Source organism: Protopterus annectens, chromosome 6.part0 (assembly GCF_019279795.1).
Source record: "Protopterus annectens isolate FY-2018-M chromosome 6.part0, PAN1.0, whole genome shotgun sequence".
Taxonomy (NCBI): Eukaryota; Metazoa; Chordata; order Ceratodontiformes; family Protopteridae; genus Protopterus; species Protopterus annectens.
This window is the reverse complement of record NC_056737.1, coordinates 1,086,769,614-1,086,782,894: the sequence shown is the minus strand read 5'-3', so window position 1 is coordinate 1,086,782,894 and position 13,281 is coordinate 1,086,769,614. Positions and strand designations below refer to the sequence as shown.

Here is a 13,281-nt window from a genome sequence, read left to right as displayed (position 1 = left end):
CCCTTTCTATTACTCCCAAAATTTGATAAAAATCCCTTTCATATTTTTACCCTACCAGTGAAGGGATGCAGCAGAAGAAATTAAAAAAAATGCTAGTAAAATGAGTCCTCCAGGAGATCCCACCAGACCAGAGAGGATCTGGGGTCTATTCAAGATTCTTTTTAGTCCCCAAAAAATAAGGACTTTAGGCCCAATTTGGACCTAAGCAAAATTAACTTGTCAAAGAAGGTATGACTGGATGTGCCAGACATTCCAGAAGGTTTCCATGTAGGAGCCAATCACTATCAGTTTTAAGCATTGCCCTTTGGTCTCTCCATAGCCCCCAGAATGTTCACAAAGTACATGGCAGTAGTAGCAGCCTGGGTCAGGCTACAGTGATTCTGTGTCGTCCTTTACCTGGATGATTGGCTCCTTACAGCATCTTCAAGAACATTTCTAGTTCAAGTGAAAGGCTCCTTGTTCCATCTGTCCCTAGTATTAGGAATTAGAGTGAACCTCAAAGTCCAAGCTAGAGACTCTCCAGGCATTGGAATTCATAGGCTGCCATCTAGGCATGACCACTCAGATTACCAGGCTTCCTTTTTCTTGACTGTTGTCGCTATGTTTTCAAGACCATCCACTTAATTTATCCTTCAACTTTTAGGATTGATTGTGGCTGCCATCTTGTTAGTTCTTTGGCCAAGGTTTTTGAGGGTTCTCCAATGGATATTTTTAGCACAGTGGTCTCTAACAACTCCTCCTATACAGTTTCCCATAAGGTTAAGAGAGATTTGCTGCCATATTTCTTGGTGGTTGCCCTGAAAAGCCTGCATTGTCATAAACTCCCAGATGTGAAAAATTAGATTTTAAGTTCTCCTTTGGATAGAGATTTAGTTTTTAGTTACTCTGCTGCAATGGTTATCAAAAAGTGTGACCAACCCTGGCAGTCCCTTTTCCCCTCCAGAAAGTCTGAATCTCCACTTTTTCCTTTTGGCAACATTTAGTTTCAGACAAAAGGATTCTGAAGATTATTTTTCAGAATAATTGGTTTTATGGCATCTATCATTCACATCTGAAGTCTCTTTGATCCCAGCACCAACATCCTTTGTCTTTTTCAAATACCAGTGCTGGTGGAGACATCAAGATGTTTTTCGTGTTTCACTGTTGCAGTCATTACACTTGGGCTATCCTGCTGGCAGGCTACCCTCAGTTGGCCTGAATTCCAAAGTCTAGGTCCGGCGTCGGCTGCTGTCGCCTCTTCCCTGACGTCAGTGTGCCAGGGGTATTAAAGATGCAGCTGATGCCATTTTCTTCAGTCTTTCTTGCCGCGCGGTGCCCGAAACAGAAGCAGTTCGCAAGTACCGGTCGGCCGACTCCTGAGATTTTCGTGTTCGAATTTCAGATCCGAAGTCTTCATTAAAAGCTAAGTACCCCATTGGGGAAAACTTTTTTCTTGCTCCAGACCGATGTCAGAAAAAGTTAATTGCATTTCTTGTGGGAAGCAAATACTGCATAAGGATTTTCATTCTTACTGTATTCCTTGCTTAGGCCCTGACCACAATGTTGCTTGTTGTCAGTTTTGTGCTAGATTTAACCAGCACACTATAAAGCGCCGGTATGATTTTTGCATTTCACTATTTTGGCAGAAGATTTAATTACACAATGCCGTTGGATAGCCAACCGACTACTGCAATTCACAAGAAACGCAAAGAAAAGGACAGACATCCGTGGTCTAAAACCGACGAGGCTTCTTCTAAACCAGTTGCCGGTTCGCCGGCTCTCAGTGAGGCACTTTCGCAGCCCCTGACGCCCGCTACTTTGGACCCGCACGCCGCTATAGACTCCCATGTGGAGTTTCCTAGGCCGCTGGAAGCTCAAGGTATTGGACCTTCGGAAACTATTCCCTCAGATGGATCCGGAGCCACTGAGCAGGCATCGGCTTCTGAGGGTGTTTTAGACCTACTCAATTGTACATTAAAGCGACTGCAGCTACAAAGGCAAAGACTAAAGCATCTTTAAAGACAAAGAAACAAGTACAACAGCCTCATGGTCAGGCCTCCATGCCCAAAAAACAGATGCTCAAAATGGCCGAAGACTTAATTACTTTAATCAGGGGTTCCCATCCCCCTCCTGATAAGAGGCCTGGGCAAGAAACAGAATATGAATCTTCAGATCAGATTTCCATTTCTTCTGATTCCTCTTCTGATCAGGAATACTCTCTTCCTCTTTATGAGGATTCTGATGCTGAAGAATCTATCCTTTCAGCCTCTCCTCCTGAGGATTACTCTTTTGAGGAAACCTTGCATACCATGAGGGAACATTTCCACTGGGAGAGCCAAGATTATTCTGAATCGTTTTTGCATTTAAGTTACCTGTAACACATTGCACTTAAGTTACCTGGCACTTGCTCACTAAAGCAATTATATAAGTCAACACTAAAAATTAAAAGTACTACACCCTCACTTCCCACTGGCCCTGGTTTTCAATTATTAAGGAATTCCCAATATTATTCTAGCATGTCCAAAGGTGAGTTGTCAATCTCCTCTCCGGTCCAGCTGGTGAATCTGGGAATCTTGAGGCAATGTTACAACTGCCTCATGTACACAGACAACCCTCTCCTCCTCCCAACAAATTCCAACACATGTGAGAGATGCAACCATATAGCCAAACTGGAGGCTAAGCTCTCAACTCAGTACTGGCATAACCAGTCAGGAGGAGAAGGAAACCACACTCACTACAATTCCAGTCTCACATAGACCTACCACGACAGCAAACCAAACACATAATCACAAAAACATACTCTGAGGCTCTAAATAAAGATCTGCCGAAGCAGCAGACACCCAAGCAGCCGCTACCCCAAAACAAAACACGTGCAACACATCTCACAAAGCCAGTGTGCTGAACAGTCACAGCCCTTAAGACTAAACAACACACCTGATACACTTGTAATAGGTGACTCTATCATCAGGCACACTGACGTCCCGCTCACCAGGCTGAACAAGGAGAGGGTCACGGTGAGCAGCCTGTCGGGCACTAGGATCTGCCACATAACACAAGCACTCAGGTCACTCCAAGGCAAGTACAAATATGACTCAGTCATTGTCCATGCTGGTGTGAATGACCTGAGACGTACCTCCCTGGACTACATGAAAAGAGACATAAAGGAGCTCTCTGAGCATGTAGCCCATGACTCTGACCTTGAGTAGCATCTTACCCTCACCAAGAATGATGCCACAATATGAAGACAAGATGATCAATTTCAACAATTGGCTTAAGTACTGGTGTCATTCAAAGGGGATCCAATGCCTGTCAGCTTGGGATGATATGCTCGACAAGCCACGATGCTTCGCTAGGGACGGCTTGCACCTGTCACCCTGGGCTTTGGATTTTGGCAAAGGCTCTTGCTACCCCCATAGTGCCTTTTTTAGGCAAGGCTCAAAAGACAAACCCACCTCCATAGGTATCACAAGGGATAAGAAACTGAGTAATGCTACTCAACGCCAGAAGTCTAAACCTCAAGATGCACGCACTCAAAACTCTCCTTAGCATGGAGAACATCGATATCTGTGCAGTAACAGAAACCTGGTTCAGGGCTCCCGAGAGCACCCCAGCACTACCAGGTTATACCTCATACCATGCTTTTCAGCCCCAAAACATGGACCGAACCACAAAAGGAGGAGGAGTATCGATATTCATCAAAGATACCCACACCTCCAGGTTGGTGGCAAAGCACGAAGCATCAGAGATTATCCATGTGCAACTAACAGTGGGTAAAACTGCATTCCAGTTTATAGCCTGCTACAGACCACCCTCCCAAACCCAGGAACCCCACTCGGCCTTCCTGAGAACACTGGAAAATATGAAGGTCTCTCCAAACACCATTATATTGGGCGACTTCAACTACCCAAACATAGACTGGGAGCATTACTCTAGCTCCAACACCCTAGCCCAAAGGTTCCTAGAATTTATAAACTCAAATGCTATGGAACAACTTGTTACCACTCCCACAAGAGGGAAAACATACTGGACCTGATCATCACCAACATGGGGACTCTATGCTCCAGACCAGAAGTGTATCCTCACTGGTAAGATCAGACCATAAACTAATGTCACTGGATATTCACATCCCGATCCCACCCCTGCCCAGAAAACCACAGTGAAAAACTTCTCTAAAGCAAATTTCACACTCCTCAAAACTGAGGTGGAATCCTTCAAAGCCCCGGCCTGTGGAAAATACGCCCAGACCAAGAGAATCCTTTATAAACGCATTCTATGAACACCTTCAGGAATGCATGGATCATGCGATCCCAAATAAAACCAAGACCCAATCCTCCAAAGGCAGGCGTCCTGTCTGGTGGACCCCAGCCATAAACAAACTATACAATAGAAGGAGGAAGCTACTAAATGAGAGAGCAAAATCCCAAAAGGGAAGGCATCACTGATCAGTATTAGCAAAAACTACGGGCACACATAAAATTGTCTAAGGCCAGCTTCGAGAAAAATTGCACAGGACACTAAGGATAATCACAAGGCTTTCTTTAGTTATGTTAGTAAACTGGGTGGTAATTCCCAGATATGCTCAGAATTAGTCCAGAATGACAAAAAATACACTGAACCCACAGACATTGCCAACATCCTAGCTGACAGGTTCAGCGCAGCTGACAGGTTCAGCGCAAACTCCCCACCAAAGGGCAAATATCTATCCCAGCAGAGTGCTGCCCCTGACATCTCAGATGCTCAGGTAAGAGCCGCCCTCTCCAAAGCAAAAACACAGCATCAATGGGACCAGACTGTGTCCTGGCTGTCCTACATGAACTCCAAGAAGAGCTAAACCCAAACATAAAACTACTGTTCAATCTCAGCCTTACTACAGGATATGTGCCCAGAGAGTGGCATACAGCAACAGTGGTCCCTCTCCATAAAGGTGGTGCCTCAACGGATCCTGGAAACTATCGCCTCATAAGCCTGACTAGCTTGGTCTGCAAAGCTATGGAAAGGATCATCATGGACCTCATAAATAAAGATATTGGGGACCTACAAACACTGGATCCTACCCAGTTCTGCTTTGTTAAGGGCAGATCCTGCCTCTTAAACCTGGTTGATTTCTTTGAAACAGTCACCAAGGCCATTGACGAGGGGAAGGTGGTCCACACAGCCTACCTGGACCTCGCAAAAGCCTTCGATACAATACCCCACTCGGGCATTATAGATAAGCTCACCAGCTTAAATATAAACCCCTATGTCACTAGATGGATAGCAAATTGGCTCAAGGACAGAACCCACATGGTTAGAATTGCTGGAGCCATGTCAGACTCCAAACCAGTTACAAGTGGTGTCCCACAAGGCTCAGTCCTGGGACCTCTCTTGTTCGGTATATATTTCTCTGAGGTACAGGCCAACACGGAAGGACTGTGGCTGACCAAGTTTGCAGATGACTGCAAACTGGGTGCCATAATCGACTCTCTAGCCGACACAAGAATCCTCCAAAAGGGCCTCATAGAAACAGACAACTGGTGCCAGAGCCATGGCTTCAAGCTAAATGCCAAAAAGTGTATAGTCATCCCCTTTGGCAAAAACAAAGTGCCCACAAATTACCACATAGGTGGTAATCCATTAAGTACAGAAGAAGTAATTAGGGACCTGGGGACCCAAGTTGATAGCAATCTCTCATTTGACAACCACGTGGCCAAAGTGGTTAGAAAAACATTTTATATAGCCCACCTAATCATGAAGGGATTCACATCTAGATCAGGGGACGTCATCGTGCCTCTTTACTCATCCCTCATCAGGCCCATAATTGAGTCCAATGCCCTTTTGGGATGTACCTTACCAGACACCTGCAGCAACTGGAAAGACCCCAAAAGTACCTCACCAAGAGGATCAAAGGGCTCAAACAGATGCCATATGCTGCCCGGTTAAAGAAACTCCAGCTCTACTCAGTGGCATACCGCCTGTTCAGAGGCGATCTGTGCCTGACGTATAAAGCCATGTCCAACCCGGAATTAATGGACATGCTGCACCTCAGAAAATCCAAATCCCATCGAGCTACGCTTGAGAGACTTGAACCTCAGCACTGAAATAAATAGGACATGCTGGAGGGACAGATTCATAACCCAGAGGCTCCCTTCACTCTGGAATAAAATCCTAGTCCAGGTTAGGCAGAGTCCCTCATTGACTCTCTTCAAGAGGAATCTTGATGAGTGGATGGGAGATCGTAGGTTTACCCCGGATATCACTTCTGTGTCACTGTTAGACAGAGGCACAGTATACTAACCTCGAAAAAGGGCATAGCAAAATAAATTTAAAATGGGTGGCGAAAGCCAAACACATTCTGGCTAGGTTTATAAATGCCCTAGGGCAGATAGCCTAGTATGAACCTATGAACAGGCTCAGAGACTTCCTTTTACTCCTACAACACAGGCCCCTAGCTATTCAGCCTGTGTTAGACATTGTAGATGATGTATTTTCAGAGTCCAGTCTGACCCCTGACTCCTTACCTCCAGCTCCTGTTAAACCAGACAGGTACTACAGGGTGCCTGACTCTCATAAATTCCTTTTCAAAAACCCTGCTGCTGACCCAGAAACGATTTCTCCGGGTCCCAAAGGGGTCAAGGCATCCACTGCAAAAAACCCTACCCCCTCCGACAGGGATTCTAGGGCAATAGACAGATGGGGAAAGAAGATTTACACCGATGCTACCTTGACTATAAGGGCTTTAAATTGTCAGTTTCATATGCTCAAATATCAGCAATATATTATGTCACTGCTTAAACAGAAAATGTTGATAAATTCTGAAGGTGCAGAAAACAAAGAAATGCAGGATTTATTGCATGCAGCTGAGCAAGTTGGAAAGCATACTTTGCCATGTGGTTTTGATTCTTTGGAGGCCTCCTGCAGGGCTGCTGTCACGGGTTCTGTCATTAGGAGACATGCTTGGTTAAAGGAACAAAATCTACCAGATCATGTTAAAGCCAAATTATTAGATGCTCCATTACAGCATAATACTTTGTTTGGTGTTAAAGCAGAAGAGGTGTTAAAGAAAATGGAGGAGAAAGCTAAATCTATGCAAACTGTCAAAGATTTCTTACAGGTTCCGCCTCAAAGATTTAGCAGATACTGGCCTACAAAGAATTGGTCCTTTCCAGTGTCAGACAGACCACAAAGGGGCAGATACAGACGCCCAAGAGGCAGATCCCAGCCCCAAGGATCATACAGGTCTAAACAATGGGGTGCTTCTACCTCCAAAATTGGAGAAGACAAATCACAGCCTTACAGGAAACAGTCCCAATTTCTTCCCCCTGCCTGCGCCAAGCACTTATCTTCTGGCAGCACCTTTAGGGGGAAAACTATCACTTTTTTCTCAAAACTGGCACATAGTAACCCAGGACAAATGGGTCTTAGACATAGTGTCACAGGGCTACAAGTTTCACTTTCATACCCTGCCAAGGGCAAATGGTTGGCCAGACCTACCAAAAAAACAATGGGCAGAGGCACAAAAAACAAGTCTTATCCCTCATGGACATGAGGGCCATTCAACAAGTACCAGAACAAGAGCAGGGGCAAGGATTTTATTCAAGACTGTTCTTGGTACCCAGAAAGGACAAAGCCTGGAGACCAATACTGGACCTATCTATTCTAAACACATATCTGGATATACCAAAATTCAAAATGTTGACCTTATAGCAGCTTCTGCCCATGCTGGGCAAGAAGGCTTGGCTTGTGACTTTAGACCTAAAAGAGGCATACCTGCATGTCCCAATCAGACAAACATGCAGAAGATACCTCAGATTCAAAGCTGGCTCAATGCACTACCAATTCTCTGCACTGCCCTTTGGTTTATCTACTGTGCCCAGGGTCTTCACAGAGTGCCTGGCACCAGTAATTGCATTCTGCAGACAAAGAGGAATACAAATATATCCTTACTTGGATGACTGCCTCATACAAGCAGAGAACAAGGACATTCTACTACAGCATCTGGCGTTTGTAAAGAGATTACTACCATGCCTAGGGTACACAGTCAACGAACAGAAATCAAAACTAGTACCCTCTCAAGAGATAATATTCCTGGGTGCAAGCTTAAATACAACTGTCCAGATGGCTTATCTCACGCCAGACAAACAAAGGCAACTGTACCTATTTCAAACTGTTGGCACCAAAGGCCCAGTTATCTGCAAGAAAAATTCTGCAGGCTCTGGGCTTCATGGCATCCTGCATTCTACTAGTTCCATATGCAAGACTGCATATGAGGAAACTTCAATGGTACCTAAAAAGCGTTTGGACTCAGGATTGCCACAGCCTGGAAACAATAATTACAATCATTCCCTGCCTGCAACAGGATTTTCGATGGTGGGCGAAGGCCTGTCACCAGAACAAGGGACAGCCATTCACCTTACCCCCAGCCAGACAGACATTGACAACGGATGCATCAGATTATGCCTGGGGGGCAGACATGGCAGGAAGATGTATTCAAGGCACATGGTCCGCCAACCAAAGGCATCTACATATCAATCAAAAAGAGATGCTAGCTGTTCAGACTGCCCTGACAGCCCTCAAGGACCTACTTCATCCGGGACAACTACTGATAAAGATAGACAATGCCATGGTCATATGGTATATAAACAATCAGGGAGGCACTCATTCTTACCCCCTCTGCAGACTAGCCATGACTTTGTGGACACAACATTGACTTACCAAGTACATCTGCAGGCAGAATTCCTGCCAGGAAAAATAAATACTCTGGCAGACGAACTAAGCTGAAACCTCATGGATCCCCACCAGTGGAAATTGGATCCACAAGTCTTCAACATAACAAGGAAATGGGGATGCCCGGACATAGACCTATTTGCCTCTCCTCACAACTGCCAACTAAAGAGATTCTGCACAAGGACTTATCACAGGCAAGCATGGAAAGTGGATGCCCTATCTTTCAGCTGGAAAAACTTAACAGTATATGCCTTTCCCCCACTGCCTCTCCTCCCCAAAGTACTCCTAAAGGTCAGACAAGAGAAGGCAAAAGTGATACTGATTGCCCTAGACTGGCCCTGCCAGTACTGGTATCCAATCCTAAAGAACTTGTCTCAATGCCCAGCCTGGACCTTACCTCAAATACCTCACCTACTGACCAAACAAAACAATCAGATCCTGCACAGCCAACTCAAGACCTTAAATCTGGCAGCGTGGCGGATAATATAGTCATACAAAACACACCTGTCACTAAAGCGGTGATGGATGTCATTTTGGAGGCCAGGAGGCCTAATACTAGAAAATCTTGTGCTGGAAAATGGAAGAGATTCTATACCTGGAACCAGGCACAAGGAATTGACATAGCAGTACCAAATATTCCTCAGATTTTGCAATATTTAACTGAGATGCTGGACAAAGGCCTATCCTTTTCATCAATTAAAATTCATGCCTCTGCCATTTTGGCTCATTACAATACAGAGCCACCAATCTTTTCTCATCCTTTGTTAAGGCCTCCAAGGAGATCACCAATACCTGCATGGGGCCTCAGTTATGTTTTGGAAAATCTCACTCTGCCCCCTTTTGAGCCAGCCGCTACAGCTGATATAAAATTTTTATCTTGGAAAACAGCTCTGCTCCTAGCAATAACCTCTGCAAGACGAGTCTCAGAGATACAGGCATTCATGGCTGTGGAACCTTTTATCATTTTTTTATCCAGACAGGGTTTCTCTGAGGATAAACCTGACATTTATGTCTAAGGTAGTGTCCAGTGTGGCCCTTAACCAAACTATTCATCTGCCTACCTTTTATCCAAACCCACAGAATAATGGGGAGAGAATTCTGCATTCTTTGGACATACACAGACAGCTACGCTTCTACTTGAACAGAACCAAAGCTTTCAGAAAGACTGAGCAACTACTAGTGGGATATGCTGCAGGATCACAAGGAAAGGCCATCTCTAAGCAGACTATTTCAAAGTGGATAGGCCACTGCATTCATTTCTGCTATTCACAACATGCCAAGCCAGTGCCTAAGGGCATTAGGCCACATTCAACCAGAGCAGCAGCCACTTCAGCAGCCTTCCTCAGGGGAGTACCAACCAAAGACATTTTAGAGGCTACTACCTGGAGTTTAGTGCACACCTTTACAAAGCAAACCAAAGACATTTTAGAGGCTGCTACCTGGAGTTCAGTGCACATCTTTACAAAGCACTACCATTTACCACTGTACTATAAATCCAGGGCAGGCTTTGCCACTGCAGTTCTGCAGGGCCTCATAGCCGCTCCTAATGCTATTTAGCTCCAGCCTCCCAACCATAGCTTCGGGATTCAACCCAAGTGTAATGACTGCAGCAGTGAAACATGAAGAACATAGTACAGTTGTGTATACGTACCATAAATGTAGATGTTCGAGTGTATTCACTGTTGCAGTCCAGGTTACCCACCCACCATCCCCTATCTCTTTTTGTGGAACTTAGCTGCACTTCTTTAATCTATACAACCTATGTGTGGTGTATCTGCTTGTAGATGAAGGTATAATATATTTTGGTGCATGCATGTTTTATTGGCATATTTTTAGCCTTCCCTTTTGGGGGCACCTGACATCTGGGGTAAGAAAAACTGAAGAAAATGGTGTCGGCTGCATGTTTTATACCCCTGGTGCACTGACGTCAGGGAAGAGGTGACAGCAACCGACGCCGGACCTAGACTTTGGAATTCAGGCCGACTGAGGGTAGCCTGCCAGCAGGATAACCCAAGTGTAATGACTGAAACAGTGAATACACTAGAAAATCTACATTTATGGTAAGTGTACACAACTGTACTTTTCCCTTAAACCCAGGTCTCCCTTCCTGCTCCAAAGCAGTCAGTCACCATAGATGCCTTGTGTTTTACTTGGGGAGCATTTTCAGGAGAAATAAATGTGCAAGCTGTGTGGGATACCATGGACAAACTCAACCATATAAATATAAAAGAAATGTTTGCCCTGATTAAAGAACTCTGTTGGCTGAATCATATTTGATCCCTGGGACCTCTTCAAGTTGTTACAGATAATACCACAGTCATGTGGTACATCAGTAAGGAAGGGGGAACCAGGCCAATAGCTCCTTTGCAGACTATCTGTATAGCTTGGGATACAAGTTCACAGCACAATCTCACTGTACAGGGATCCTGCAATTCCATCAGAGCAAAAGTGCAAGCTGAGCAGGACTAGGGCAGACTCTCTCAAATGGAAACTAGATCAGGAGGTCTTCTAAGATTTGATTCATCTGTAGGGAGCTTCTCAAGTAGACCTCTTTGCCACTTCTTTGAACAATCAGCTGACAAGGTTCTGCTCCAAGACTACATGCAAGAAGACCTGGATGATAGATGCCTTTTACTTCGCAACCTAGAGAAGCTAATAAAAAAAAAGCTAATAAAACAGAATAATTTCCAATACTACTTAACTCCCCTTGACTCTCCCCAACACAACCCCAACTCCCCAAACTCCACATAAAACCTCCATCCTAACTCCTCCAAAGTCAGTGCCCCTTCTCCTAACATCCCTCACTCCTCAGAAAATACTCACTCCTCATTATTCACACCACACACCCAACCCCACTAGCTAAACAACACAACCCCAATCCCACCCCCCACCCAACCCCCTCCCCTAATCCCACACACCTTTTTCCTCTACTTCTCCTGTACCTACCAAAAACTGTAAAAACTAACTTAAAAAAAAACTTAACAGCAGAAATTAGCACACAGCAGACAAATTGAAAGTGAACAAAGACAAGCTGGAAAATCCTCTGGCCCCAGTATCATCTTTGATTAACGATGATCTCTGTCAGAAGATTACACTCCCCATGAAGTGTCACATATATCATTCTCCACAAAAAGGACCCCTCTGCAGAACTAAAACCAATTACACCCCATAGCTATTCTCCTCCCCACTCTCCAAAACTAGATACTTTCCTTGGACAGGTATGTTCCTGAATGCACTTCAACACTTTCCACTGTTATCCAGGTACTTCTAAAGATTGTGGAAGAGTTGCCCAAGATTGTTGTGGAGACTCCCTTCTGGCTTAGGTAACAGTGGTTTTCACCTCTTTTTGAAATAGCCAGGGGCAATTGCCACAAGCTTCCTCACATAATGGATTTACGCACACAAGATCCAGAGGTGTTTGATACACCCCCACTCCAGTCAATTTCAACTGACTGCCTGGATGATGGTCTTAATTCCATTTAGGCATTTGTTTACTGAGGACATGAAGCAGGTATTAATGGAGGCAAGTAAGCCTGCTACCTAGAAAGTCATATGTTAGAAAATAGAAAAGGTTTTCTAGTTGGACCCAGCAGTATAAACAGCACCCATTCAGGGCTAGTTGCTCTCTGTTCTGACAATAATACTATCCTATGGCCCTTCTTACTCCTTCACCAAGGTTTATTTATTAGCCATTTCAGCACGTCTGTCCAGGGATTCTCCTTTTTTGATGCATTCTGATGTCATAATGTTGAAATATGTTTTGCATAAGAGTCTCCAAGAAAACCTGTGGCTCCTCTATGGGATCTTAATTTGGTGTTAGGGAAGCTCAAATTTGGCACCATTTGAACCAGCTAATCTGACTGACTTAAGGATCTTAACATGGTATACAGTTTTACTGATTGTTCTGACTTCTGCAAGAAGGGTATCCGAGTTGCAAGCTCTTATGGTGAGTCAACCCTATCTTTTTCCACAGATGCAGAGTTTCTTTTGGGAACTAATCCGTCTTTAATGCCTAAAGTGGTATCTGAGGTTTCTGTAAGCCAAAATATCCGTCTCCCCATTTTCTTTCTTGAACCTAAAAGTGAAGGATAAAGGATACTCTGTAGCTTGGAACTTCCACAGACAACTCTGGGTATATCTTGACTAAACTAAATTTTTCAGATTTTTGGATCAGTTCATTTCTTATGAGGGTAAGAAGGGACAGCCTGTCTCCAAATGGTTGTGTCAGGCTATTACTTTTCATTGTACTTGCAACAAAAAACTATCTCAGGCATGGTTAAGGCCCAGTCTGTAAGGCCCTTGGCATCATCTGTAGCTTTTTGGAAAGGTTTGGATTCTAGAAGTATTCCAAAAGCAGCAACTTGGTCCTGTATACATATGATTACAAGGCATTACACGCTTGATTAATTCTATTTGTGTAGATCAGGCATTGCTGGGACCATTCTCTAGGGGCTCTTGAACTCCTGCCCTTACACCTCCCAAATGTAGTAAGCTAGGGTAATCTCATGCAGCTAATGCTACTGTTGCAGTGTTCATTATGATAAACATATAATTACTTAAAACAACTGTACTAACAGTAGATACTCGAATGATCACTGA

At 44.4% G+C, this 13,281-nt stretch overlaps 1 protein-coding gene across 1 annotated transcript in view; it reads left to right on the top strand.

Moving 5' to 3' along the window:
- Nucleotides 1-13,281, top strand: part of TTC7B (tetratricopeptide repeat domain 7B) — a gene marked incomplete in the record, with an annotated part of 1,939,345 nt that overhangs the window by 997,131 nt on the left and 928,933 nt on the right.